The 27,261-nt window shown below is 39.4% G+C and overlaps 1 long non-coding RNA gene and 2 other non-coding genes across 4 annotated transcripts in view; all 3 read left to right on the top strand.

Moving 5' to 3' along the window:
* The window catches only part of LOC129038081 (uncharacterized), a 36,315-nt gene that overhangs the window by 2,149 nt on the left and 6,905 nt on the right, over positions 1-27,261 (top strand). Inside the window, exons 2-3 of one of the 2 annotated variants that reach the window (XR_010126612.1) lie at positions 21,748-23,551; positions 24,808-25,009. This is a non-coding gene — a long non-coding RNA (uncharacterized LOC129038081). Of the gene's footprint in view, positions 1-174; positions 1,025-21,747; positions 23,552-24,807; positions 25,010-27,261 lie in introns of those variants that run through there. The other variant, XR_008503070.2, reaches the window with a different exon arrangement.
* On the top strand, positions 18,030-18,102 carry TRNAM-CAU (transfer RNA methionine (anticodon CAU)). Its single transcript has one exon. It is a non-coding gene; the product is annotated as a tRNA-Met (tRNA).
* TRNAA-AGC (transfer RNA alanine (anticodon AGC)) lies at positions 21,889-21,961 on the top strand. The gene has a single exon. It is a non-coding gene; the product is annotated as a tRNA-Ala (tRNA).

Below are 27,261 nucleotides of genomic sequence, written 5' to 3'. Positions count from 1 at the left end.
TTTTAGTTTTTTAATTTTTATTTTTTTCCTGATCTCCTACCACCAGCGTAACCTGTACTTTAAGCTCCTAAGCAACATTCTCATTTGTTAAACCTGTTTAAAAACTGTAATTTTTAAGTAAATATTAATAGTTGTAGTCATTTTCATCTTCTATGTCATCATTTCTTTTCTCAGGAATTCTCTGCTTCTTCAGCTTTCTTCCTTGTTGGCTTCGATGTGCTTTACTGCAACCAATCCAAGTGCAACCCATGCAAATATCAGTAACCAATGTTAATGCAATATCAAACAGAGAGGAAACTGGGTAGAGATGGCTAGGCCAACCTTGGTAGTGGTGACAAGGCTAACTTCTGAAAGTTCATATCTAGCCTGTCGTTCAAGACTTCACAGCCAAACACACACACCCTTCTTTAATAACTGTGTAAGACTGGAAAGAGTTGGCCTTTTACTAATCATTGTTCAAATATGGATTAGGAGTCTAGGAACCTGGGTTTTCACGGGAGAGGACACAGTTTGGTGTGAGAAGATGAATGAATCTTTGGCTCTTGGAGACTGATAATGAAAACCTTTCTCCTCACCTTGAAGACTCCCTAGGCCATCCCACCCCCTCACTGTTATTTGTGGTCCCTGGCAGGAGTTTCTAACAGTGACAAAGCTTTTTCTTCACCTATGAAGCCTGAGTTTTGATAAAAATTCTCTGCCCTCTGGGAGTTTCATGACTGGGATCTTTTCACAATGTGAGAGAAAATCTACTGGAGATCATATAGGACAAGTTTTCCTCAACAAGAGATACAAGGAAGAGGTCGGTTTGTTTGTTTTTCTAAAATTTATCAAGAGATTGTTAGTTTGTGGCACTGCAGGGAAACCAGCCAAAGTATGAGACCCATATGTTGAGAGTGACAGAGTGCAAAGTTCAAAAACATCAAAATATCTAAACATGTATCATGGGTCTTGATGACATACATGATGGAACCTCTCTACTCCCTGGACTTATTATGTGTGGTAATAAATCTACTTTGTTTAAGCCAGTTGAGTGTTTTTAATGTTGTGGAGCTATTGCTGAGAGTTTCCTGAGTTTTTTCTAGTAATGTAGAGATCTTTGTGCTAAATATCTCATAAACAAGTTTGGTGGGTATTGTGTTCTAAATCCTAATCACTAGCATTAACTCAAACCAGCCATATAAACAGTATGAAAAATGTCTGTCTGGCGCGCACTTGGTTCGCTAAGCTTTTGCTTTCCTATCAACAAATCAGACATTCTCTTCACTTAGGAGGCCAACTTCTCAGCCACTGGCTCCAGCCTAGCCATATGGTCTGTCAGTGTCTTTAGGTTTAATCGACACATGCCCAGCCCCAACTCTCTCCTGCCTTAAGGATTTAAAAGCCACTGTGAGCCTCAAAGTTATTATATCCAAGAAACCCAGAAAACCACTTTTGTATATAGCAATCCACTGTTTTTTCATTTAAATATGTGAGTTGGAATAGTATAGGATCATACACCTGTGAGCCTATCTGTTTTACAGGTTCAACCTTTTTCATGATGCTTGGAAGCATTTTTTCTCACTCAACCCTTCATGCATGTGTGCAGACTTTTTTAAAATTATTATTTATTATTATTTTTGAGACAGAGTCTCGCTCTGTCACCCAGTCTGGAGTGCAGTGGCGTGATCTCGGCTCACTGCAAGCTCCATCTCCCGGGTTCACGCCATTCTTCTGCCTCAGCCTCCTGAGTAGCTGGGACTGCAGGCGCCCACCACCACGCCCGGCTAATTTTTTGTATTTTTAGTAGAGACGGGGTTTCACCGTGTTAGCCAGGATGGTCTCAGTCTCCTGATCTTCTGATCCGCCTCCCTCAGCCTCCCAAAGTGCTGGGATTACAGACGTGAGCCACCGCGCCCGGCGTGTGCAGACTTTTAATGTAAAATTACTTTTTGTAGACGCTGAATGTGCTGCCCTCAAGGAATATTACAATGGAGTAGGGAAGACAGTTGAGCAAACAGCTGTTTATAATTCTGATAAAAGTCACCATTGAGATGCGTACTGTGAACACTAGAAGTGCAGAAAGGAACACCACTCTCAAGAATTAGTAGCCTGATTGGGTTTGCCAGTATTTCTGTTATTTCATTTGTTCATACCGGTCCCTGACACTTGGTTTCCTTTTCCAAAAACAAAATCCTAAAATCTGCATCATCTGCTGCTTTCAGGTTCCTCACCACTGAGGTCAAGGACCTGAGGCTGGCAGGAAATTGAACTAATGACACTTCAAGTAGACCGTGAATCTTTACATTTTTTCAGCTGGAAAGCTGAGAGCAGACAAATGGGAGCGAGGCCAAGTGCTATCAACCACATTTAGAAATTTTATTCAATCTGCACATCTTTATTTGGTAGAAAGTTTTACAAATAAAATTTAACACAATTTTTTTGAAAAACGATGTTGACTTAAGTAGGGCCAATGATGCAATGCGTAATGTATCAGAAGATTCCCAATTCAACTGCTAGCTTGAAGTTGCCCCCTCCTTGTGTTCTGGAAAGATGGGGTGTTGTTTATCATCCACATATCAAAAAGTAAACAGAAAACAATATTTCTGAAACCTTTTCTTTCTGAGGAGATCTTCATAAAACTTGCATTATTACTCTTCTTGGATCATCACACACCTGAGAAAGATTGGGTGGGGGAAGGTGAAGAAGGCTGGAAAAGATTTATGACGGAATAAAACAAGAATCTGTTACAAATTGACTAATAGTATCTTCTGCATCAGCCCATTTCGAGTGAAAAGTCCCCCATTTTAGAACTTTTGGCTGTTTGTTTTAATGCTTCCTCCTGAGAATTAACAAAAATTTTGATTACTCTGGGCAAACTACCTGATTAGCTCTGCTCCAAAAGGAGCAGATATATATATATATATATATATCACACACACACACACACACACACACACACACACACACACACACACACATATTTTTCAGGGAATCCTGCCTAATTTCTTCCGAAGTTCAGCTGTCCCAGTTCACACCAAAACAAGTTACGTGATTTCATAACGGATAGAGGACAGAAGCTTAAGGAGGGAGGGCCGAAAGCACCGGGATCCCCAGTCAAGTGTAAGAAATCATCGCGAGCGAGGCGAAGCAGGTCGTGGGCGACGAGACCTTCACTCAGGAACGGGGACGAAGCGAATCGTGTTTCTATCGAGTGGCTGGGGGCAGGGTTGGGATCACCCAGGAGGAGGTAGCCGCACAAGGCTTATCTGGGTCTCCCGCGCAGACATCTGCTGGACAGCGACCAGCGTCGCGCAGGCGCTGAGGGCCCGGCTCCAGGGCTGCGGGTGGCGAGTCCCTGCCGCTGTCCCGCGCTCGTCCTCAGGGAAGGACGGACGCCTCGCGACGGTCGCAGACGCACCAGCGGGCCGGTCGGTTAGCAGAAGAGAAGCAGGAGACAAACCCCAGGCAGTGAATGGTCGGGTTTTTCTATCCTGTTCGAATGAGGGCGACGCTGAAAGCGTGCGGGAGGCGGCTGAAAAAATTCCGGCGACGGAGAAAAGAAAAGGAGTCGGGGCCAGGGAGGGAGACCCGGGTTCTCTGAACAGGGCCCTATCTCCCGACTCTGTCGTGGCCTTGTAGGTTAATATAGCTCAAGTGTTCTTTTTAAACGTTTAGGAGGTAAGATATACTTCAGGGGTCAAAAGACAGACGCCACTAATACCACCGCCCAGGTTGCCCCATCACTGACAACCACTTTCAATAGCACTGTGTGGCCCGTGCAGGAGAAAAGTATTTACGAATTTGCTTTCACATTCTCTTCCTGCTTGCAAACTCATTGGTACCAGATCTCCTGTTATAGTTATGCTTCACTTTGTCTTGGGATTTTTAACAAGGTAATATTACTCCCTAGGCGCTGATGACAGCATATGATAAACAACTGAGCTCCAAGAATACTAACAGCTTTGATCAGGTCTCTAAAGCGTTTCCCTGAATGGTCAATAATAATATGCAATTCAGATTTACTTTTCCCCTCCTCCAGTTCATTACCAAGACAAAAGTTTATCCTCTCCTCTATTTCTAACCCGAAATTTTGGTCACTATGAAACTCTGCAGTGGGAAACTTCAGATGTCACCTGCTTAGTGTGATGGCCCTTGTTATAATGCAACGTACCCTGCTACCCCCATAACCTGGTCTGTCTCTAGACGTTCTTCCTGCTTTGTGTCCATAGTACCTTGATGATCCTCAGACGCTGACTGAAGATAAAATTTCTTCCTTTTCCCAACGTGTCAAGTGGAGCGAAGTTGCAAAGGTGCAAAGGCAAAGAAACACACATTCAGTCTCTCTGCTCCTGGATTCTCTCCCAATTTCCACTCTTAACTCTACCCATTTTTCTGAAAGGGAAATATTTTGATTCTCCTGAAATTTGCACCAACTTCTGGTTGCAGACCTAACCTGCTTCTGTAAAAGGAATTAGGAAGTGCAGATGCTCCATGATTTACAGTGGGGTTTACATTCCAATAAATGCATCATAAATTGAAAATGCATTGAATACACCTAGCCAAACATCATAGCTTAGCCTAGCCTACCTTAAATGTGCCCAGAACACTTTAGCCTACAGTCGGGCAAAGTCATCTGGCAACACATTACACTGTAGTGTATCAGCTTTTTACCTTTATGATCACGTGGCTGACTGGAAGCTGTGACATACTGCCACTGCCCAGCATCAAAAGAGAGTATCACACCACATATCACTAGTCCAAGAAAATATTAAAATGTAAAATTTGAAGTATGGTTTCTACTGAATGCATATCGCATTTGCACCATTGTAACATTGAAAAATTCTAAGTTGAACCATCCTAAATCAGGGACTATATATGTTTGCTTAACATCTGTGTTGGTTGGATTCATATTCTTCTTGATCAGATAAGTCAACTGACATTTTATGCACAGAAAAATGAAGTTACTTTAAACTCCCACACTAGGGTCTTCAGATTAAGAAAGGAAAGTTCTACCAATTCCCTCAATCAATCAACAGATGAGGTTGTCGCATTCAACTTCGAAACTTAGACCTAATTTCTCCTCCCATGAACCATATACTGTTTTACAGAATGCTATTTCTACATGTAGAGAAACAGTGGTTCCTTGGAATCGCCCCATATAATTCCACATGAGATTAAATTTTGAAAGAGCCTCATACTCGTGACCCATGGGTCAATGCCATCTAGCAACCATTCAGTGTCTGAATCCTCAGACAGGCACTCAGCATCCCCAAAGCCTAGGGGCATGCCATATGCCCCCACATAAAGATTTGTTGAATGAATGAAGGTGTCTAACTCCATTGTCTTGCCCTATTAAAGATGTATACTTTCTCTGCCTAGACCATTATGGTAATGCCCTGACCTTCCTCATGATCTTTGCACTCAACTCTCAACTCTGTGCCCTATTGGAATAGTACTAAAATGCAAATTCAGTTACAGTCTCTCCTAAATTCATTTACCAGCAAACTTTGCTTACAGTGTTTAAACCTCCATTTTATCCTGACATGCAAAGCCCTTCATAAAAAGCTGGCCTCTCTTGAAGCTTTACTCTGGAATTCAATCCTATGCACACTCTCAGAAACCAAAATCACTGTTAATTCACCTTCAAAACCTGTTGTTTTATTCTTCTGAGACTTTGCAAATACCTTTGAGCAAGGCATCTGGATAGCTCCTCATTTTTAAATGTAACTGTGGATACTACCTTGAGTGGAGATGGAAAGAAAAGGGAAGCTGAAGGATAATAGATTGTAAAAATTCATGCTTTCTCGTTCTTGTCTGGTTTGATAATCAGTGCCTAGAAAGGAGTCAAAGAAGGTTTTCTTTATACATCTTCTAAATAACACAAAACCTAGCTCCCCATTAAAGCCTTAGAATTAGTTTCTGGGATTTAAAAAAAAGCGGTAGATTTCAGACTGTCATATTCAGATTCCCACAGATGTTGCAGCCACAATGCAGAATACTAACCACTATAGGATCATGACAGGCCACTGGGAAAAGCTGATGACTTCTATTTATTACAAATTTGTCATGCCAATTGCCTTTTCATCAAACCAGTAAGAGCTCAAAAGGGCATACTTTATTATTACAAAGTAGAAATAACTTTGCAAAATCTTCATGGGTAGATTAATCTTGCTTATTTATAAACCTGTGGCCAATTAGCTTGCTCATTCCAGAAAACCAGAAAGGCTCACAGCTTGCCATCTTATCTTGGTTTAAGAATTCTTTTTGAACTTACCCTGTGAAAGAAAACACACAGAAGAAAGCTTTCCCTCTGCATGTCGCTGATTTCTCAACAGGAAAATACAAGAAAAGAATGATCATAACTGTAGACACTGGGTATAAACTGGGGGATCTAGATTGTCAGTTTTTCAAGAAGTTTATATTCTAGGCGAGAGATAGAAAATAAAACAATAATATGTTTTCCAATTTATTAAAAATTTTATTTTAAAAGATGGAGAGAGAGGCAGGACATTGATTCAGCTAGAAAGGTCAAAAAAGGGCTCTCTGAGACAGTAACATTTGAGTTGTGGCCTCAGTGATGAAAATGAGTCCACTGTTCTGGGTCTGGAGCAAAAGTGGCGGAGTTCAGAGGCTGACAGCTGGGGTCTGGGCCTCTGTGGGCAGCCAGAAGATGAGCCAATGGAGGACCGCACTTACCAGACTGACAGCAGAGCCAAATATGAAAATGTTCTTTTTTCTCAAGCCTTGAGACTGCACACCAAAGTCCCAAGCAATCAAGGAAACTCCATTTCCAGTTCCTTGGTGACTCTAAGGCATAGGCTCAAAGTGAAGCAGACTTTTCCTGAGGTGAAATACAGGGACAGTCCCACTGCTCAGCTCAGTGTGGATCATGACCTTCCTGCCCTTCCCTTCTAGCTCATCCTCACCAGACTGTGAGGACTGATGAGGAAGGAATTGCTTTACAGCATTTTCTGCTGAGCATTTACTGCATGATTAGGTCAATCTCCAGCTCACTGTGCACCTACAGAAAAAAAAATCTACCAGGTTTCATGTGTGACCCTGAAAAATGTTCTCATTTGTCCTGTTTGTAATTTAGTAGGTTATCCAGAGGAAATTTCCCTGGATGTTATTACATTAAACAGTAGACAGAGTACTGCAATGGTGAGGCCCAAGGCAGATGGAAATAACCACAGTTAACTGCCTGCTGCCACATACACCCTATTCCTGATCTGCCTGTGAGACTTTTTTCTAAGGATTTAGTTTATGCCAAATGTTTCATTCCCTGACTCTGGCTTTCTCTCTGTCTGTCATCTCCAGTGTCAGATATCGGCCTTTCTTGTTTTTGAGGCTAAATCTCCAAGTAAATCTCAATCTCAATTAGCAAAAAGCTCTTCCCATCACCACTAAAATAACCTTATTTTGGGCCCAGAGTACAGGGAATGCATGTCTGCTCCCACCCTCTGTAATGCAGCACACATTCTCTTGGTTTTCTTTACCTTTTACAGTCCTTTACTTGGAGTGTTAGTGAAATAATTGCCAAGCCCAACTTGTACATGCCCAGTGAAGAAAGAACCAAAAACCCGAACATCTGCTACTATCTATATTTGAACCTCTGAAAAAGTGGAATAGTTCTTCTATTTATGGGACATCAATTCAGAATCTTTTTTGTGTCTGCCACCCAGGTTCAAAACTCCCAATTGCCCTTGACTTCTCCTCCCTCAAATCTTTATACTTAGGGTTTTTATAGATACTGTAGAGCCTTCTTATACAACCTCTCCAGAATATTCTTTTCTCATTTGTCTGTTCCTTCATCCATTCTACAACATTTATTTAGAGTGTATTTTGAATTAGGTGCTGATGATGCAGAAAGACTCATTCTGTTGACCTCAGGACTGACAGAATAAATGATGAACCTGGATCCTTAAATTTTTTAATAATTTATTTCTCTTTCTCTCCAATTCCAGCCTCTTTAAAATTCACAACTAAAATCCTTTTCCTAAAATGTTACTTCGATTACATAAGCCATCCTCCTGGAGTTAATCCTCTCCTCAATATATCTCCAAATGTCTAGGCTTTCCCAACACTGTTTCCATCAATACGCATTTTACAAACATACACACATATCCCCACCAATTAAATAGGTATGTCCCACATACACACGAAAATATTTCTATACCATCACTGTTCTTTCTGTCCTGTGTGCCATCTTCATCTTCATTTCTCAGCTATATCCATTTTTATTTCTTCACTTTAATATGGCCTTACCTCTTAGCCGCCTTTCCATAATACATTTCTGGTTTCTTGCTATTCACTCGTATGGTATGGTTATGTGACTACATATGAAATACATTAACAGGGATTGAAATTTAAGTTGTTATAAATTGAAAATAGCCAGTTATAATTATAAAATGTTTTAGGTAAACCTTACGATAACCACAAGACAAAAACCTATAGTAAATCCACAAAAGATAAAGAGAAACAAGTAACAGCATACTACCACATAAAATAATTGAATCACCAATCCAAACAGCAAGAGAGGAAGAAAGGAACAAAAAACCTAAAAAACAACCAGAAAATATTTAATAAAATGTCTATAGTAAGTCCTTAACTGTCAATAATTGCTATCATGTAAATGGATTAAATTCTTCAATATAAAGACATAGAGTGGCTAACTGGATTTTTAAAACTATACCCCAAAAAATACCCAACTATATGCTGCCTACAAGAAATTCACCTCACCTTTAAGGACACACAGATTGAAAGTGAAGACATGGGAAAAGACATTCTGTGCAATGGAAACTGAAAGAGAGCAGATATACTTATATCAGATACAGTAGACTTAAAGTCAAAAACTGTAAAAAGAGAGAAAGGGGTCTTTACATTATGATAAAAAGGGTCAATTCGTCAACAAGATATAGCAATTATAAATTTATATGCACCTAACATTAGAGCACCTAAATATAGAAAGCAAATATTCATAGATATAAAGAAAGAGCTAGCCTGCAATAGAATAATATGAGGGGACTTCAGTCCCCCACTTTCAACAATGAACAGATCATCCAGAGAGAAAATCAATAGAAAATATTGGACTTGATATATACATTAGACCAAATGGACCTAACAGACATATACAGAATATTCCATCCAACAGCAGTAGAATGTCACTTCTATTTAACATGGTGCTGGAAGTCCTAACCAGAATACACATTCTGGTCAAGTGCACATGAAACACTCTCCAGGATAGGCCATATATAAGGCCACAAAACAAGTCTTAATAAATTTGAGAAGACTGAAATCATATCACGTATCCTTTCTGACCACGATGGCATGAAACAAGAAATCAACAACAAGAGGAATTTTTGAAAATTCACAACTATGTGGAAATTAAACAACATGCTTCTGAACGACCAATGGGTCAAAGAAGAAATCATAAGGGAAATTGAAAAAATATTTTGGGACAAATGAAAATGGAAATACAATATACCAAAACTTATAGGATACAAGAGCAGTTCTAAGAGAGTTTTCATCAAAAAAGATGAAAGATCACAAATAGACAACCTAGCATCCATTACACTTCAAGGACTGGAAAAACAATCAACTAAGCTAGTTACAAAGTTAGTAGGAAGACGGAAATGATAAAGATCAGAACAGAAATAAACAGAAGATAGAAAAAATGGAGAGATCAACCAAACTAAGAATTGGTTTTTTAAAAAGATAAATAAAATTTACAAACCTTTAGCTAGACTGATTAAGAAAAAAAATGCAAAGACTCAAATAAAATCAGAAATGTAATCAGAAATGAAATGAAGAGGTAACAACTGTTACCACAGAAATACAAAGGATTATTTAAAAACTACTATGAACAATTATATGCCAACAAATTGGATAACCTAAAAACAGGATAAATTCCTAGACACATGCAATCTGCAAGACAGAATCAGAAACTCTGAACAGACCAAAAACAAGTAAGGAGATTAAATCAGTGATAAGTCTACTATCAGAGAAAAGCCTAGGACCTGACAACTTCACTGCTGAGTTTGATGAAACCTTTAAAGAGGCAATACCAGTTCTTCTCAATCTCTTTCAAAAAACTGAAGCAGAGGAAATACTCCCAAATACATTTTACAAGGTCAGTATTACCGTGAACCCATTGCCTGAGGAGAGCACTACAAAGAAAAAAAATTACAAACCAATATCCCCTATGAACATATATGCAAATGTACTCAACAAAATACTAGCAAATTGAATTCAACAGCACATTTAAACAATTATTTACCATGATCAGGCAGGATTTATCACAGGGATACAAAGAGGGTTCAACTTATACAAATCTGTAAATGTGTGATCCACCTTATTAACAGAATGAAAGACAAAAACCGTCTCATCTCCATAGATGCAGAGAAAGCATTTGACAAAATTTAACATTCTTTCATGATTAAAAACTCTCAAAAATTAGGTATAGAAGGAATGTGCCTTAACACAATAGAGGCCTTTATAGGACAAACCCACATCTAACATGATACTCAATGGTAAAAAAATTGAAAGCTTTCCTTTTAAGATCAGGAACAAGACAAGGATATCCACTCGTGCCACTTCTATTTAACGTGGTACTGGAAGTCCTAGCCAGAGCAATTAGGCAAGAGAAAGAGATAAAAGACATCCAAATTAGAAAGGAAGAAGTTAAATTGTCCCTGTTTGTAGATGATGGCATAATCCTATATATAGAAAACCCTAAAAAATTCACCAAAAATCAAAACTGTTAGAAATAAAAAACAATTTCAGTACAGCTGCAGATTAGAAAACAACATACAAAAATCAGCACACAAAAGCTAGCATTTCTATACACTAACAGCAAACTAACCAAAATAGAAATTTTTAAAGATCCCATTTACAATAGCTACAAAAAATATTTAGAAATACATTTAACCAAGGAGGTGAAAGGTCTGTATACTGAAAACTATTAAACACTGATGAAAGAAATTGAGGAAGACACAAATGGAAAGATATCCTGTGTTTATAGATTGGAAGAATTAATATTATTAAAATGCCCATACCCCTCCAAAGTGATCTAGAGATTCAGTGCAATCTCTATCAAAATCCCAATGACATTTTTCACAGAAATAGAAAAAAAAACCTTAAAATTCCTATGGAAGCACAAAAGGCCCCAAATAGCCAAAGCAATCTTGAGCAAAAACAAAACTGGAGGCATCTATCTGCTCTTTGACAAACCTGAGAAAAACAAGCAATGGGGAAAGGATTCCCTATTTAATACATGGTGCTGGGAAAACTGGCTAGCCATATGTAGAAAGCTGAAACTGGATCCCTTCCTTACACCTTATGCAAAAATCAATTCAAGATGGATTAAACACTTAAACGTTAGACCTAAAACCATAAAAACCCTAGAAGAAAACCTAGGCATTACCATTCAGGACACAGGCATGGTCAAGGACTTCATGTCTAAAACACCAAAAGCAATGGCAACAAAAGCCAAAATTGACAAATGGGATCTAATTAAACTCAAGAGCTTCTGCACAGCAAAAGAAACTACCGTCAGAGTGAACAGGCAACCTACAAAATGGGAGAAAATTTTCGCAACCTACTCCTCTGACAAAGGGCTAATATCCAGAATCTACAATGAACTCAAACAAATTTACAAGAAAAAGACAAACAACCCCATCAAGAAGTGGGCGAAGGACATGAACAGACACTTCTCAAAAGAAGACATTTATGCAGCCAAAAAACACATGAAAAAATGCTCACCATCACTGGCCATCAGAGAAATGCAAATCAAAACCACAATGAGATACCATCTCACACCAGTTAGAATGGCAATCATTAAAAAATCAGGAAACAACAGGTGCTGGAGAGGATGTGGAGAAATAGGAACACTTTTACACTGTTGGTGGGACTGTAAACTAGTTCAACCATTGTGGAAGTTAGTGTGGCGATTCCTCAGGGATCTAGAACTAGAAATACCATTTGACCCAGCCATCCCATTACTGGGTATATACCCAAAGAAGTATAAATCATGCTGCTATAAAGACACATGCACACGTATGTTTTTTGCAGCACTATTCACAATAGCAAAGACTTGGAACCAACCCAAATGTCCAACCATGGTAGACTGGATTAAGAAAATGTGGCACATATACACCATGGAATACTATGCAGCCATAAAAAATGATGAGTTCATGTCCTTTGTAGGGCACATGGAAGAAATTGAAAATCATCATTCTCAGTAAACTATCGCAAGAACAAAAAACCAAACACCGCATATTCTCACTCATAGGTGGGAATTGAACAATGAGAACACATGGACACAGGAAGGGGAACATCACACTCTGGAGACTGTTGTGGGGTGAGGGAAGGGAGGAGGGATAGCATTGGGAGATATACCTAATGCTAGATGACGAGTTAGTGGGTGCAGCACACCAGCACGGCACATGTATACATATGTAACTAACCTGCACATTGTGCACGTGTACCCTAAAACTTAAAGTATAATAATAATAAATAAAAAAAATCTGGAGGCATCATACTACCTGACTTTAAAAATATACTACAAATCTATAGTAATCAAAACAGCATAGTACAGGTGGAAAAACAGACATATAAACCAGTGGAACAGAACACAGAGGGCAGAAATAAATCCACACATTTATAGTCGATTAATTTTTGACAAAGGTGCCAAGAACACATAATGAGGAAAGGACAATCTCTTCAATAAATGGTGTTGGGACAACTGGATATCTACATGCAGAAAAATGATAGGAGACCCTTATCTCATACCATATACAAAAATCAACTAAAAATTGATTGAAGACATAAACATAAGATGTGAGACTCTAAAACTTCTAGAAGAAAACATAAGGGTAATGCTCCATAACATTGGTCTGCGCAATGATTTTTTGGATATGAACCCCCCCAAAAGCAAAAAAACAAAAATAGATAAATAAGATTACATTAAACTAAAGAGCTTCCGCACCCCCCCCCCCCCCCACAAAAAAATCAACAGTGAAGAGACAACCGATAGATTGGGAGAAAATATTTACAAACCATACTTCTGTAAGTGGTTGATATAGAAAATACATCAGGAACTCAACTCAATAGCAAGAAAACAAATAAGCCAATTAAAACATGGAGAAAGGACCTTAATAGACATTTCTGAAAAGAAGACATATTGCCAACAGGCATATGAAAAGTTGCTTAATGTCATTAATCATCAGGGACATGCAAATCAAAACCACACCTGTTAGAATGACTGCTATCAAAAAGGCAAAAGATAAAAGGTGTTGGCAAGAATGTGGAGAAAAGAGAATCCTTGTACATTGTTGGTAGGAATGTAAATTAGTGCAGCTGTTTTGTACAGCACTTCCTCAAAAAACCAAAAAGAGCACTATCATGTGATCCGCAATCCCACTTCTGGGTATATGTTCAAAAATCGGTCTATTGAAGAGATATCTGCACTCTCATGTTCATTGCAGAATTACTCCTAAAGGAGCTGAATCAACCTAAGCGTCTATCAACAGATGAATGGATAAAGAAAATATTACAACTGCACAATGAAATACTATTCAGTCTTTAAAAAAACAGAAATCCTGTCATTTTCGATGTCGATGAACCTGGAGGGCATTGTGTTAAGTGAAATAAGCCAGGCGCAGAAAGACAAATACTGCACGATCTCACTTAAATGTGAAATCTAAAAAAGTCAAACTCATCAAAGCAGAGAGTAGAATGGTAGTTACCAGAGTCTGGGGGAGGAGATGGGAGGTAGGAATGGAATTAGAGAGATGTTTGTCAAAGGACACAAAATTTCACTTAAACAGGAGGAGTAAGTTCAGATCTACTGCGCCGTATGGTGACTACAGTTAATAATAGTGTATTCTATACTTGATAATTGCTAAAAGAGTAGATTTAAGTGTTCCCATCACACACACACACTAAGTAATAGATATGTTAATTAGCTCGAGTTAACCATTCCACAATGTATGCATATATCAAAACATCATGTTGTACATCATAAATATATACATTTTGTATTTGTCAACTAAAAAAATTGTAAAAACAGGTATTTAATGCTCATCTCAAAATATAAAAAGCCTGCGATGCAAAGGGTTTCTGTGGTGTAGTAGTTACCACGCTGGCCTAACACATGGAAGGTCTTCTATTTGAAACCCAACGGAAACAACAGGTTTCTCAGGTGTCCCAGAATCCGACCGGGGGTGGCCGCTTCTTCCCGGGAGTCCAGAGCTGCAAGGAACAAGTGATAATCCCGCCTCTTTTAAAAAAAAGATTGTCATCCTGGGATAGCTGTGCCAAATTAGCAGGCCGCTCCGGGCGGGCGCTCCCCAGCTGGGACGTGTTCTCTTCTCTCCCTGAAAATCTGGAACGTGAGATCTTACAGCACCAGACTTTTCCAGTGTCCACTTTCTCCTGGTTATGTTTTCCCCTCTCCATCGCAGAGGAATAGCCATCATGCCCTTGCCCTTGGCCATTTTTGAGTAGACTCGCCTTAGGTCGCGTCGTGGTTCCCCATTAATAATCGAGACATTTCCTTTGTTCCAAGCCGCAAGAAATGGTGGGTAATCGCGCACACCTGCTCCTGAATAAAGGAAAGGGCAGAAAGTTTTGCAGTAGGTGACGAATGAGCTCAAGTGGTAGAGTACTCGCTTAGCATGTGAGAGGTAGTGGGATCGATGCTGTCACTTGGGGCCGCATGTCCATACAGTACAACGTGGAGAACGGCTTCATTAGTTACCTGTCGAAGAAAAGGAGGAAGTACCAGCGATCTTGAATGCTTCACTGGTAAAAGACCTGTGAGCATAAAGAAACAGTGCTAATAATAGCCCCTAAAACGTTCAATGCACAGTACCCATTTTCTAAGTTGTTTTCTCTTTATTCAGAGGATAGAAGAGATCCCAAGAGGGTGGGACATACCCAATTGTTCCTTTTCTCTCCTTCCTGCAGCTTGACCCAAAATGCAGCACAGCTCTGGAAAGTGCAGGGCAGAGCAGGATCAGTAAAACCCCAGCTTTCTTTCTGGTCAGGGCACTGTAAAGTGGAGTTCCAAGTAACCGGAAAGTCCTGCTGATAGTGTGGAAAGCAAACCCACAAGTGGTTTGTCAACTCACCGAGTGCACCCCTGAGTTGCGAATATGTAGCTGTAAGGAGCAAAACCAAATATAGAAAGCTTATTTTTTCCCAATTTAAAAACCTGTTTTGTGATTCTACTTTAGATATCTTGTATAGGCAAATTCACGTAGACAGAAAGAATAGAGGTTGTTGGGGAGAGGGAAATGTGGAGTTATTGTTTAATGGGTACAGAGTTGCTGTTTGGGATGATGAGAAACTTCTGGAAATGGGTAGTGGTGATAGTTGCTCACGTTGTAAATGTACTTAATGCCACTAAATTGAACACTTAGAATTTTAAATGTAAAATGGGTTGTGTATATTTTACCACAATAAGAAAACACAAACTCTTGTTCATTCTTTAATTTAGCACAGTCTCATCATCTGTTTTTCTCCACACCAGCTCATCTATTCATCCTTCTATTCATTTGACAAATACTTAGAAATGTCTAGATTTGTTGTTCCATTCATCAGACATTAATTCAGGATCTCTTGTGTGCCACACGGTTTCAAGACTTCTCCCTCAAATGTGTACACCAATGTCTTGACAAATACCATAGACCTTTCCTGCACACCCTCTCCAGAATCTTTTTCTTACCTTTCACTCATGTTTCTCTTGCCCATTCTACCACGTTTATGGAGGATGTAGTCTGCACCACAAAGTATAATGGGCACTGGAGCTACGGAAAGACTCATGCTGTTCACTTCAGAAGCTGATGGAACAAATGTGAATAAACCTCAATTCTTTAATCTATTTATAACTTCTTTCCATTTCTCTTCAATTACAGTCTTCCTATTCCCAAGCTCTTTGACATCCAACACTAAACACCTTTTTCTTAAATGTTAATTTGATTATGTAAGCTGTCTGGAATTTTTTCAAGGGTTCTTAAGTCTCAATGTTTTCCCAATCATTATCTCCATGTGCACAGGCATTTCAATCACTACTTCCTTTCATTTTATAAACAGGCACACACACAAGCAGGCACACATGCACTTGTGCACTACACATCCCAAGTGAATAGGCATGTTTCCTCACATAGGAATTCCTACATCTATGCCTATTCCTTCAAACTCATGTGCATTCTTCCTCATCTGCATCCTTCAAGGTTCATATTTATCCTTTTACTACAAGCTGATCTTTTCATCCCCGTGGTTCTTGTCTGTAATACTTTTGTGATCTTTGCTGTTTCCTTATATGATGTGAATATGTGAGTTCTGTATGATGTACCTTAAAAAGACTTGAATATATGTATGTGTATATATATATAAATCTAACACAAATATATCTTATATATCTTATAAATCTAAGATATATACATATCTTAAATATCTTAGATATATCTGTCTTAGATTTAGGAAGTCTGAGGGTTTCCATAGTGTAGAGGTTATCTCACTCACTTGCCTAACACGGGATGAGGCCCTCAGATAGAAAGACAGATGTTATATAAGTATAAAGCGTCTATTCACCGAAGGGACGCAACTGTCCTAAATATGTCTGTTTCTGGCCACAGAGCTTCAAAACTTGTGAACAAAATGGATAAGCCAGAAAGAAAATAGAAAAATCCAATTACAGTTGCAGACATTAACACTCCTCTCTCAGTAATTGATAGATTCAGGAGAAAACAAATCAGCAAACATATTAGAGAATAGAACAACACCATCCACCAATGGATCTAATAGACTTTATAAAGCAAAATCACAATTTATGTAGAAAGATGAGCCAAAAAAAATCAAAGAAAAGCAAGATCATATTATAACTAGGAAATCAAGAATGGTCAGAGTGCAGAAAAGTGACATTATTGAAACTGATATTTCTGAAAGAGTTACTTAAATAGCAGGAAGACTGATAACGGCGAATGTGTAAGTGAATCTTTCCTTGTCCATATTTATCCTGCCTTTTCTTGAGGTCTGGGCTGGCCAAATTTCTCCTGAAATTCCTGGGCCTATTACAGGGTCTGGCACAGAGCATCTCTCCAGCAAATATGTACTGAATGAGTAGAAAGGAACTGACGGATTCAAAAGAGACCTGCAAGAATAATGTTCAGTATTTGGCAAATCACTGAATGTGGTGTTTGAAGGAGGACAATGAGTCAAAGTTGACTTGGAAATCTAGGCCCAGGAGGAGGTTGAGAATTAGATATTTGATATACGAATGAATGGACTACTGTGGAGAAAAACAGGCAGAGAGATAATGAGCAGGAGCAGAGAAAAGACTCACCTTTTGGAATCTAAAATAAATCTGCTTCTCAGTTCAGGCTTTGCCACCTAGCATCTCTGGCACCTTAGAAACAATAATTATCTGAGCCTGCATTACATCTAGAAAGTGCACATTAGGATACATCGTTTTGTTAGCGAAATTCAATTGGACTACATAAACGCAAGAAATCTCGTAGTATACTTAATAGCACACAAGAAAAAACAAAGGGGTAAAAAACAAAGAGGGTACCATTATAAGTATTTTGTGTTTTTTTGTAGCGGCAATGTCTTCAGTCATGTAGATGCAAGTGGAGATATGAAGGAAGACAGTAGTATGATCAAGAGACAGGTTTGATGACTGTTTCTTCATTCATTTATCCAGGTGGTCAGTGAACTATCAGGAACTGAGAACCTCCTGTCTCTTTTCAACAGAGGAGACCATGGAAAGTGTAAGAGTGACTAAGGTTTCTGAGGGAAGGAAAAGGGAAAAAGAGCAGCAAAAGACAGGTACAATTGATCCTGGTAACGCAGAACCCAGACGGTCCTATGAAATACTGGAAAGGCGTAGACTCCCCTGGTCGTGGGTATGGAATCTTCCTAGTGCAGCACTGATTGATACAGAGTAATTTTCAAGTAGGATTGATTGTAGTTTTTGAAAGCTGAAACCGTAAAGCAGGTGGAAAATACACTTCGACAAAGTGGATGTTGCCCAAGTTCAACCGTGAGCCCTCTTAGCGCAGCTGGCAGCGCGTCAGTCTCATAATCTGAAGGTCCTGAGTTCAAACCTCAGAGAGGGCACCACTTTTTGCCATAGAAGTTGGATACACTAAATAGCGGAACGCAAATGCTATAGCAGATAGGGATTTGAAGACTGACCCAATATTTGTAGAAAATGGAAACATAATTTAAGTTTGCTTGTTTTTTCGACTTTCCAGTGGTTTGAGTAAAATGAGTGGTGAAAACAGAAGAGTAGATTACACCAGAATCTACAAGCTATGTCATATAATTGGTCTTTCTAGCTGACACAGGAAGCAGGGGAAATTTCTCTTCCAACCTCCCGCTCTCAGGGTCACCTAACACTAATTATTGGGTGGATGGGTGAAGTCATTTATTCTTTTAATCATCCAACAAATATTTCTTGAACACATATCTTGTTAAGAGACTGTTTGGGGTCAAGAGTGAATACAACGCAAACATTCCTACCTCTGTGAAACTACATCCTAGTTGGGAAGAGTGGGGAGAAAGTGTATACAGCACAAATATTCCTACTATTGCGAAACTACATCATACTTGGGAGGAGTGGGGAGAAACAGACAGGAAACAATCAAAAATATGTAAGAAGTGATTTGACGATGTCTACTGTGAGGGAATCGCTAGCCAGTAAAGGGTTTAGGAATGTGGAGGTGGCACATTCAGCTTTCAGGAGGACAATCAGGGACTCTGTCACCTTGACAACTTTAGCCTCGCCTTCTTCTAGTAATCTTGCCGGAACACTTGTGCCCATGTTTTTCTAACACTGTCATAAGCGTACTTTTACCTACTAAGGCAATTGGGGGTTAGGAGAGCTTTTTGCACGGACGGCCAGTTGGCTTCGTTAGAAAACTGATGATACATGAGGACTGGGGTTGTCAATCCCTCACATGTTTCTTCATGTGAAAAATGAGGACTGTGGGATTCTCTGGCTGGATCTCAGCACCTAGAGATGGATCTGGGCAATAGGAACTGCTCACTATTAGCTGCTGCTTTCGTTGCCTTCTCCTGTGGAAAGCTGGCCTCTCACACTGAATTCATATCACAGGCACTCATGAGCGTCTTGACTGTATCAATATCTGATGAGAGATTTTAGTGCAGTTCTGTTGTCGTGGCTGATTTGCTCATTTGGTAGCTAGCATCCAGCTTCTTGTGAACATTAAAATAAAATAAAATAAAATAAAATAGATTATGGAGGAATAGAATACAGATACATAGTAAGGTATTATTTTCCAGACAAAATGGATTTGGATAAAAGAATCTAATTAAGAATTTGTGCATGGTTCTTTTAAAATTCTTTTGAATTTTTTTTTTTTGGCCTGTTTTTCAAGTCTCCAATTTTTATCACCCTTCTCCCATCAGGTCAGAGAGATAGCCAATGGTCAGAAGGAATCGTCCAGCAACTACAACTACCATAGGGCTTTCTCCTGCCTGCAGATGCCTCTTTTTATTCAGCCTTTATGGGAAGTAGCAGCGCCATCCGTTCTCAGAGAGCAAGCTCTGAAGTAGCTGAGCTAACCCTAGTTGCTAATCTGAGCTAACCCCAGTTACCCCAGCGGATTTACAGATTGAGGTTAGAACCCAGCAGGGTTCTCGTCTTGGAAAGAATAGGCTTCCCTCTAAAGTTTCACATAGATACTGGGTGAGGAAAGAGCCCTAAATGGCTTCAGAAATTGAATGCTCTTTGGGTAAAGCAGGAAGCCCTGCTATGGAAGAGCATCATTTGAACATAAATCAGTGTCTCAGTACAAACAGAGTGCTCAGGAGGTCAAGACGGTTAAGCAGAGAGCCTGACCAGAATATCCGTGGTGAAGAGAAACAATCTTGTTGGGAGAAGGATAACCACAATTGGGGACTTAGCATAAAGGCTAAAAATGATTCAAAGAGAATGCAGAAAGAATCAGGCACGAATCTTTACTATATTCTGTTGTGCAAATCTCACCTCACTATGTGTTTATATTCTATTCCTCCACAATCTTTATTTTATTTTTATGTTCACAGAGACTTGTTGGTGCCAACCAAATGAGCACAACAGCCAGTGACAACAGAACAGCACTAAAATAGTCCCTCATCAGCTCTTGAGAGCAGATTCCTTAAAGGTGAACAATATTCCACATACAAGGACTTTTCAGCACCATGCATTAAAAATGAAACTGAATGTTTATTATTCTTCATATACATTGGTTGATATGACTTTTCAGCTTCCCTCAGTAACATTATCCAAATTTTGTAGATGACAGTAACGCTAAGAGGAGTTAAACCATTTTCCTCAAATCACGTAGCTTTAACAGGAAAACCAGATATGAAAAGCAGATTTCTTTCTAAATTAAAAAAAAAAAACAAACAAAAAAACTTGAGCTCTTGCTTTACCCTAGCACATAGTCTCGCCATCTGTTTTCTCCACACCAGGTCACTTCTGTAACATTCATTCACATAACAAATACAAATAAATGAGTGGATTCATTCATCAGCTATTAATTCAGAATCTCTTTGTGTTTACCACACTAGGCTCAAGACTTCCCGGTGTCTTTGTCTCCTCTCCCTCAAATCTCTCCACCCAATGTCTTGACAAATACTGTAGATCCTTCCTGCACCATGTCCCCAGAATCTTTTTCTTCCTTTTCATTCACCTCTGTCATCATCCATGCTATGGTGTTTATGGAGGATGTATTCTGCAGCATGAAGTGTGATGGGCACTGGTGCTGCAGAAAGACTCCTGCTGTCCACCTCAGGAGCTGACACGATACATGTGGGTAAACCTCAATCTTTTAATGCCTTTATGACTTCTTTCCCTTTCTCCCCAGTTCCTGTTTTCTCGTGTTCAAGCTCTGACATTCAAAACTAAACACCTTTCTCTAACATGTTGTTTTAATTATTTAAGCATTCCGCCTGGGATTTTTTTCAATTACTCTTGGGAGTTTTCATAAAACTCTCCCAACATATCTCCAAGTGGCCAGGCTTTTCAATCACTGCTTCCCTCCACGTGTATTTCACACACACACTCCACTTAAATTGGACAGGTTTATTTCTTTACACAGAAATTCCTACAAACAGCCCGGTTTCCTCCACCACATGTCCACTGCTTCTCTGTATAGCTCAATTTTGATTCTTACACTATGATATTTTACATATTCTTACACTCTGATGTGAACTTGTCTCTTATTCTTTATGGCTCTGCTCTGTAATTTTGTTGTTGTTGTTCTGAGATATAGTTGGACATGTAACTTGTACATGACACACCTTAGCAAGGAGGCAACCCATATCTCAGATGTAAGTGAAAGAAGCACTCTCCAGGGGTTTCCTAGGGGAGTGGTCAGCACACTGGCCTCATTGGTGAAACAGCCTAGTTATGAAAACAGCAGGAGCTTTTTGCCTTCCAGAAACCTGGACCATCTCACAACCCCCAGATAGTCTCAGCTACAAGGAAAAAGTGATAATTCCATCCCACTTTTATAAACACACACACACAACACACACACACACACACACATAAAATCATTTAATCATTTTTAATCATTTAATCATTTTTTAAAAATCTGTGACACTTTAGCTGGGCAGGTCTAGGCAGGGCCTCCTTTGCTGGGATGTGCCTTTTTCTGTCCCGGAATACTCTAAACTTGACATTTTGGCAGCATTTTGGCAGTTTTCCCTTTGTGACTTTCTCATTGTTCCCTTTCTCCTCCTTCTTTGCAGAGAATGAGTAGCCACTGCACCTTGCCCTGGGCCATCAATGAGAAGATCTGCTCTTAGTAGAGCCCTGCTTTCCCGCTGAAGGCCCTGAATTCACCTGTGTTCCAGGACACACACTAAGGATCAGTAAAGCTCCTGCGATGTGGGGAATTAGCTCAAGTGGTAGAGTGCTTGCTTAGCATGCAAGAGGTAGTGGGATCGATGCCCACATTCTCCAAGCTTTATTATTTGGACCTTGGGTCTCCAAACACTCAAGTATCCAAACTCAAGTTAGTGACTGAGAGCAGGATGCTGCTTTAGTTCAAGACATAGAAGCAGCAACAATACAGGGCTGGTGATGGCTCCCTCCTGGCATTCAGTATAGTGTAGATCTACTGTGTAATTCATTCGCTGTTTCTTCAAAGAGCTGTGAAACCAAGGGACATATACAACTGCTCTTTTCTCCCTGTTTTTGCCTGCAGCTTGGTCCTAAACGTCAGACAGTTGTGAAAAGTGCAGGGCAGAGCCACCTGGGTAAATACAGCCTCGGCTTTCCGCTCAGGGGACTGAAACCAGGATGTGTCAAGTAACTAGAACGTGCCTGGACAGATACTGTAGAAAGCAAACCCATAAAGTTGTTCATGAGCTTGTGGACACACCCGCCAGCTGTGAACAAGTGGCTCTAATCCCAAACAACTTACCTACAAAGAGCCTGAGAGCTGAACTGCACAATGGCCCACTTTCCAGTCCTCACTGAAGTTGCACACACTCCGGAAATCTCTGAACAGTAGTGTCGAGGCTTTGCAAATAGAGTTATCTTTGAAACAGTAACACATGGAAGGCTGGTTGGTACTTGGAACTTGAATGCAAGGCAATTTTGTGCCTGCAAAAATAAAAATAGCAATATTATTCTTAAGATTTCAACAAAACACAGTGTCTCATCACATAATCCAAAGAAGTCCAGGTTACAAGCCCCAAAGTATTCAGCATTATGAAAAAAACAGGGAATCTTAATTCACATGGCAAAGAGACTCCTCGAATAACAATACTGAGAGGACACAGATGTCAAAATCATCTGGCGCATACAGAAGCACAGTTACGATAACAATGCTCCTAGAATTAGGGATAACATTTGTGAAGAGAATGGAGAGTTGGAAAGTCTCAGCAAATATCTGGAATATATAAACATCAATTTTAAGCTTAAGAATTAAAAAAAAATGTATTAACCAAAACTCTTAGGGGAAATAAAAAGCTTAACTGCATGATCTCAGTAACAGAATTCAGATGACTAAGAAAAAGTCAACGAACTTGAAAACAGAACAAGAATACCTACATAATCTGAACTATAGAGAGAAAGGAGTAGTTCTGTAAATGAACAGAGGCTCAGGGACAAATAAAAAATAGCAAATCTAACATTCACATTATTGTAATCTGAAAAGAAGAGGACAAAGAGGTCTTTGTGGGATAAAACTTTGAAGAATTAATGGCTGAAAACGTATCAAATTTGTCAAAAGATATAAACCAGGGTTTTAAAGTTCAGCAAAGGTCAAGCAGGATAAACCCAAAGAAACCCATTTCAAGACATATCATAATCAAACTGCTGAAAACGAGGAAAGTACAAAACAATCTTGAAAGCAGTCAAAGGAAAATGAAAAAGAAACTACCATATGAATGAGTGTAGATTTCTCATCAGGAACCATAGCGGCCAGAAAAAAATGTCATAATATTCAATAAGTAACAAAAGAAAAAGACCTATCAACCCAGAATGCTATGTGGAGCAAAAGTATCTTTCAGACATAAAGGGAAATAAATGCATTCTCATTGGAAGGTAAGTCAATACATTCTCATTCTTAGCAAGAATGCTGGAAAAGAACTAGCAAAGATTTGAGATAAGAAAAGTGATACCAGAAGGAAACTTAGAACATCATCAATGAAGGAACAAAAGCAGAAATAGAAAATGTCTGGGTAGACATAACAGACTATTATTCTTCCCTTGAGTTCCTTAAGGTATGTTTGATGATCGAAAGCCAAAATTGTAACTTTATCAGAAGCAGTTGTCATTGTATCTAGATGTACTACATAGATAAGATAAAAGGGTAAGTGTAATGGGCCTAACTCTTGATGAAGTTTCTATATTCAACTTGAATGGCAAAATATTGATTCTAAGTATACTGTGAAAAGTTACGTATGTATATGGCAATCCCTAGACCACTTACTAACCAGATTGAAATAAACCAAAACAAGATAGAAAGAGGAACATAGAAGAATTAAAACAAAGGGAACAAAGGTTAATAAATTATTAAATAGTAGATCTATCTAAAAACTTGTCTATATTAACATTACATGTCAATGATCTAAATCGTTAATTAAAAACTAGAGATCATAAGAATGTATTGAAAGTAAATATGCTGACTCTAAGAAAGCCACCTGCAATACACTTGTAGACAAGAATAAAAGTTATATAGCAGATTGAAGGAAAAGAGTGGAAAAGATACCTCATGCAAGCATTAATCAAAGACAGCTGTGGTGTATACATTAAAATCAGACAAAGTAGATTTGACAGCAGAGAAACTTTTCAGGAATAATGAAGGCTGCTAAATAATTACGATTGTCCATTCTCCAGGGAATACTGTTCCAAATGTATATGAGGACACAGATTTTCAAAACTCATAAACAAAATTAGATAAGCCAGGTAAAAATAGAAATATCCAATTTTAGTTGAAGACACTAAAACTCCTCTCTCAGTCGTTGGTAGACTTAGTAGACAACAAATCAGCCAACATATTGGAGAACTGAACCACACCATCCACCAATGGATCTAATCAACTTCATAACGCAGAATAAAAATTTAGCCAGAAAGCAAAGACAAAAATTAAAAGAAAAGTAAGATCATGTTATAACCAGGAAATTAAGAGTGGTCCAGCATATAGAAGGGTGCTATTATTGAAAGAGTTTGAAATAGTGACTTAGTTATTTTGAAACAGTCTTGAAGGCATTATTTAGCTGGAAATGACAGAAAGACTGAAAATGATGAATCTGGAGGTGGATCTTCCCTCATCTATATTTATCTTGTCTTCTTTTGAGGTCTAGGGTGTCTATACTTCCTCTGAATTACCTGATCCTACTACAGTGTCCGGCACAGAGCATCTCCCCAGTGAATATGTACTAAATGAGTGGAAAGTAATTGATAGATTCAAAAGAGTTTTGCAAGAATAATGTTCATTATTTGGCAAATCATTGAATGTGGTGTTTGATGGAAGACAATGAATCAAAGTTGACTTGAAAGGTAAGCCCAAGGCCATACGTTGTGGCTCATTTCTGTAATCCCAGCACTTTGGGAGGCCGAGGTGGGCAGATCCCTTGTCGCCAGGAGTTTGAGACCAGCCTGGGCAACCCAGTGAAATCCTGTCTCTACAAAAACAACAAAAATTAGCCAGGTGTGGTGGTATGCATCTGTAGTTCCAGCTACTCAGGAGGCTGAGGTGGGAGGATCGCTGGAACCCGGGAGGCAGAGGTTGCAGTGAACAGAGATCACACCAGTGCCCTGGCAGTAAAGTGATACCTTGTCTAAAATAAAATAAAATAAAATAAAATAAAATAAAATAAAATAAAATAAAATATAAAAGTTAAGCCCAGGCCGGGTGCAGTGGCTCGAACGTGTAATCCCAGCACTTTGGGAGACCAAGGCAGGTGGATCACCTGAGGTCAGGAGTTTGAGACCAGCCTGGCCAACATGGTGGAACCCTGTCTCTACTAAAAACTCAAAAATTAGCAGGGCACCTGTAGTCCTAGCTACTCGGGAGGCTGAGGCAGAAGAATCACTTGAACCCACGAGGCAGAGGTCGCAGTGAGCCAAGATTGCACCACTACACTGCAGCCTGGGCAACAGAGTGAGACTCCAACTCAAAAAAAGTTTTAAAAAAAATTTAAAAAAAGTTAAGCCCAAAAGTTAAGTAAAGAGGAGGTCTGGAATTAGATATTTGGTGTATGAATGAATGAGCTAAAGTGCAAAAGAATGGGCAGAATAACTGTGAGCTGGAGCAGAGGGAAAAAAATCACATGTAAAATCTAAAAATATCTGCTTCTCAATTCGGGCTTTCCCACTTAGCAGCTTTGGCACCTTAAAAAAACAAAACAAAACAAAACAAAAAAACACTTGGCCGGGCGCGGTGGCTCACGCCTGTAATCCCAGCACTTTGAGAGGCCGAGGTGGGCGGATCAGGAGGTCAAGAGATAGAGACCATCCTGGCTAACACGGTGAAACCCCGTCTCTACTGAAAAAATACAAAAAAATTAGCCGGGCGTGGTGGCGGGCGCCTGTAGTCCCAGCTACTCGGGAGGCTGAGGCAGGAGAATGGCCTGAACCTGGGAGGCAGAGCTTGCAGTGAGCCCAGATCGGGCCACTGCACTCCAGCCTGGGCGACAGAGTGAGACTCCGTCTCACAAAACAAACAGACAACAAACAACAACAAAAACTCACTTAGCTTATTTGATTCTCTATTACTTCTAAAAAGTGCATACTAAGGCATAATTTTGTTGGCAAAAGTCAATCAGACTACATTAAGTAAACTCCCTAAGTCTCCTAGTATAATTCATGGCACAAAAATATGAGGGAAAAACAGGGAGGATATGATTATAAGTTCAGTTTGTGTTTTTTGTTGAGTGAATGTCTCCAGTCCTATAGATGCAAGTGTAGATAGTAAGAGTAGTATGAACGGGAGACACCGTGGAAGGCTATTTCTTCCTTCATTCATTCAGTTGGTCACTCAATGAACTATCATGAATTGAGCACCGCCTCTGTTTCTTATCAACAAAGGAGACTATGGAAAGGAAGAGTGACTAAGATCTCTGAAGAAGGGAAAAGCTAGATGACTGGGCCACAAGAGGAAAAAAAGCAGCAAGATAGGTACATTTGTTTCTGGTCCCTCAAGCCAGAAGGCCCTATCATTATGTGAATACTGGAAACAGGTGGACTCCACCCGTCCTGAGTGGGGAATTCTTCCAGTGCAGCACTGGCTGATAAGGAGTGATTTCCAAGCAGCATTGATTGTGTTCTTTAAAAGCTAGGAATTGATAAAGCAGCGTGGGAAATGAGATTTGATAATCTGGATCTCAGCTCTTAGGAACAGTTGCTCTCTTAGAGCAGCAGGCCGCCTGCCAATCTCATATTCTGAAGGTCCTGAGTTTGAACATCAGACAAGGCACAGCTTATGCCGCTATTTCCATTAAGGGAAATGAAATAGGTGCGATAAATAATGGAACACAAATGCTATGAGATAATGATTTCAAGACAGACCAAATATTAGCTTAAAATTCAAAAGTGAGCTTTCTTTTCTTTCCTTCTTTCTTTCTTTCTTTCCCTCTTTCTTTCTTTCTTTCCCTCTTTCTTTCTTTCTTTCTTTCTTTCTTTCTTTCTTTCCCTCTTTCTTTCTTTCTTTCTTTCTTTCTTTCTTTCTTTCTTTCTTTCTTTCTTTCTTCCTTCCTTCCTTCCTTCCTTTCCTTTCTCTTTCTGTCTTTATTTATTTTTTCCTTCTTTTG

The sequence above is a fragment of the Pongo pygmaeus genome, chromosome 5, assembly GCF_028885625.2.
Source record: "Pongo pygmaeus isolate AG05252 chromosome 5, NHGRI_mPonPyg2-v2.0_pri, whole genome shotgun sequence".
Classification (NCBI taxonomy): Eukaryota; Metazoa; Chordata; class Mammalia; order Primates; family Hominidae; genus Pongo; species Pongo pygmaeus.
This window is presented reverse-complemented; position numbering and strand designations above follow the sequence as displayed.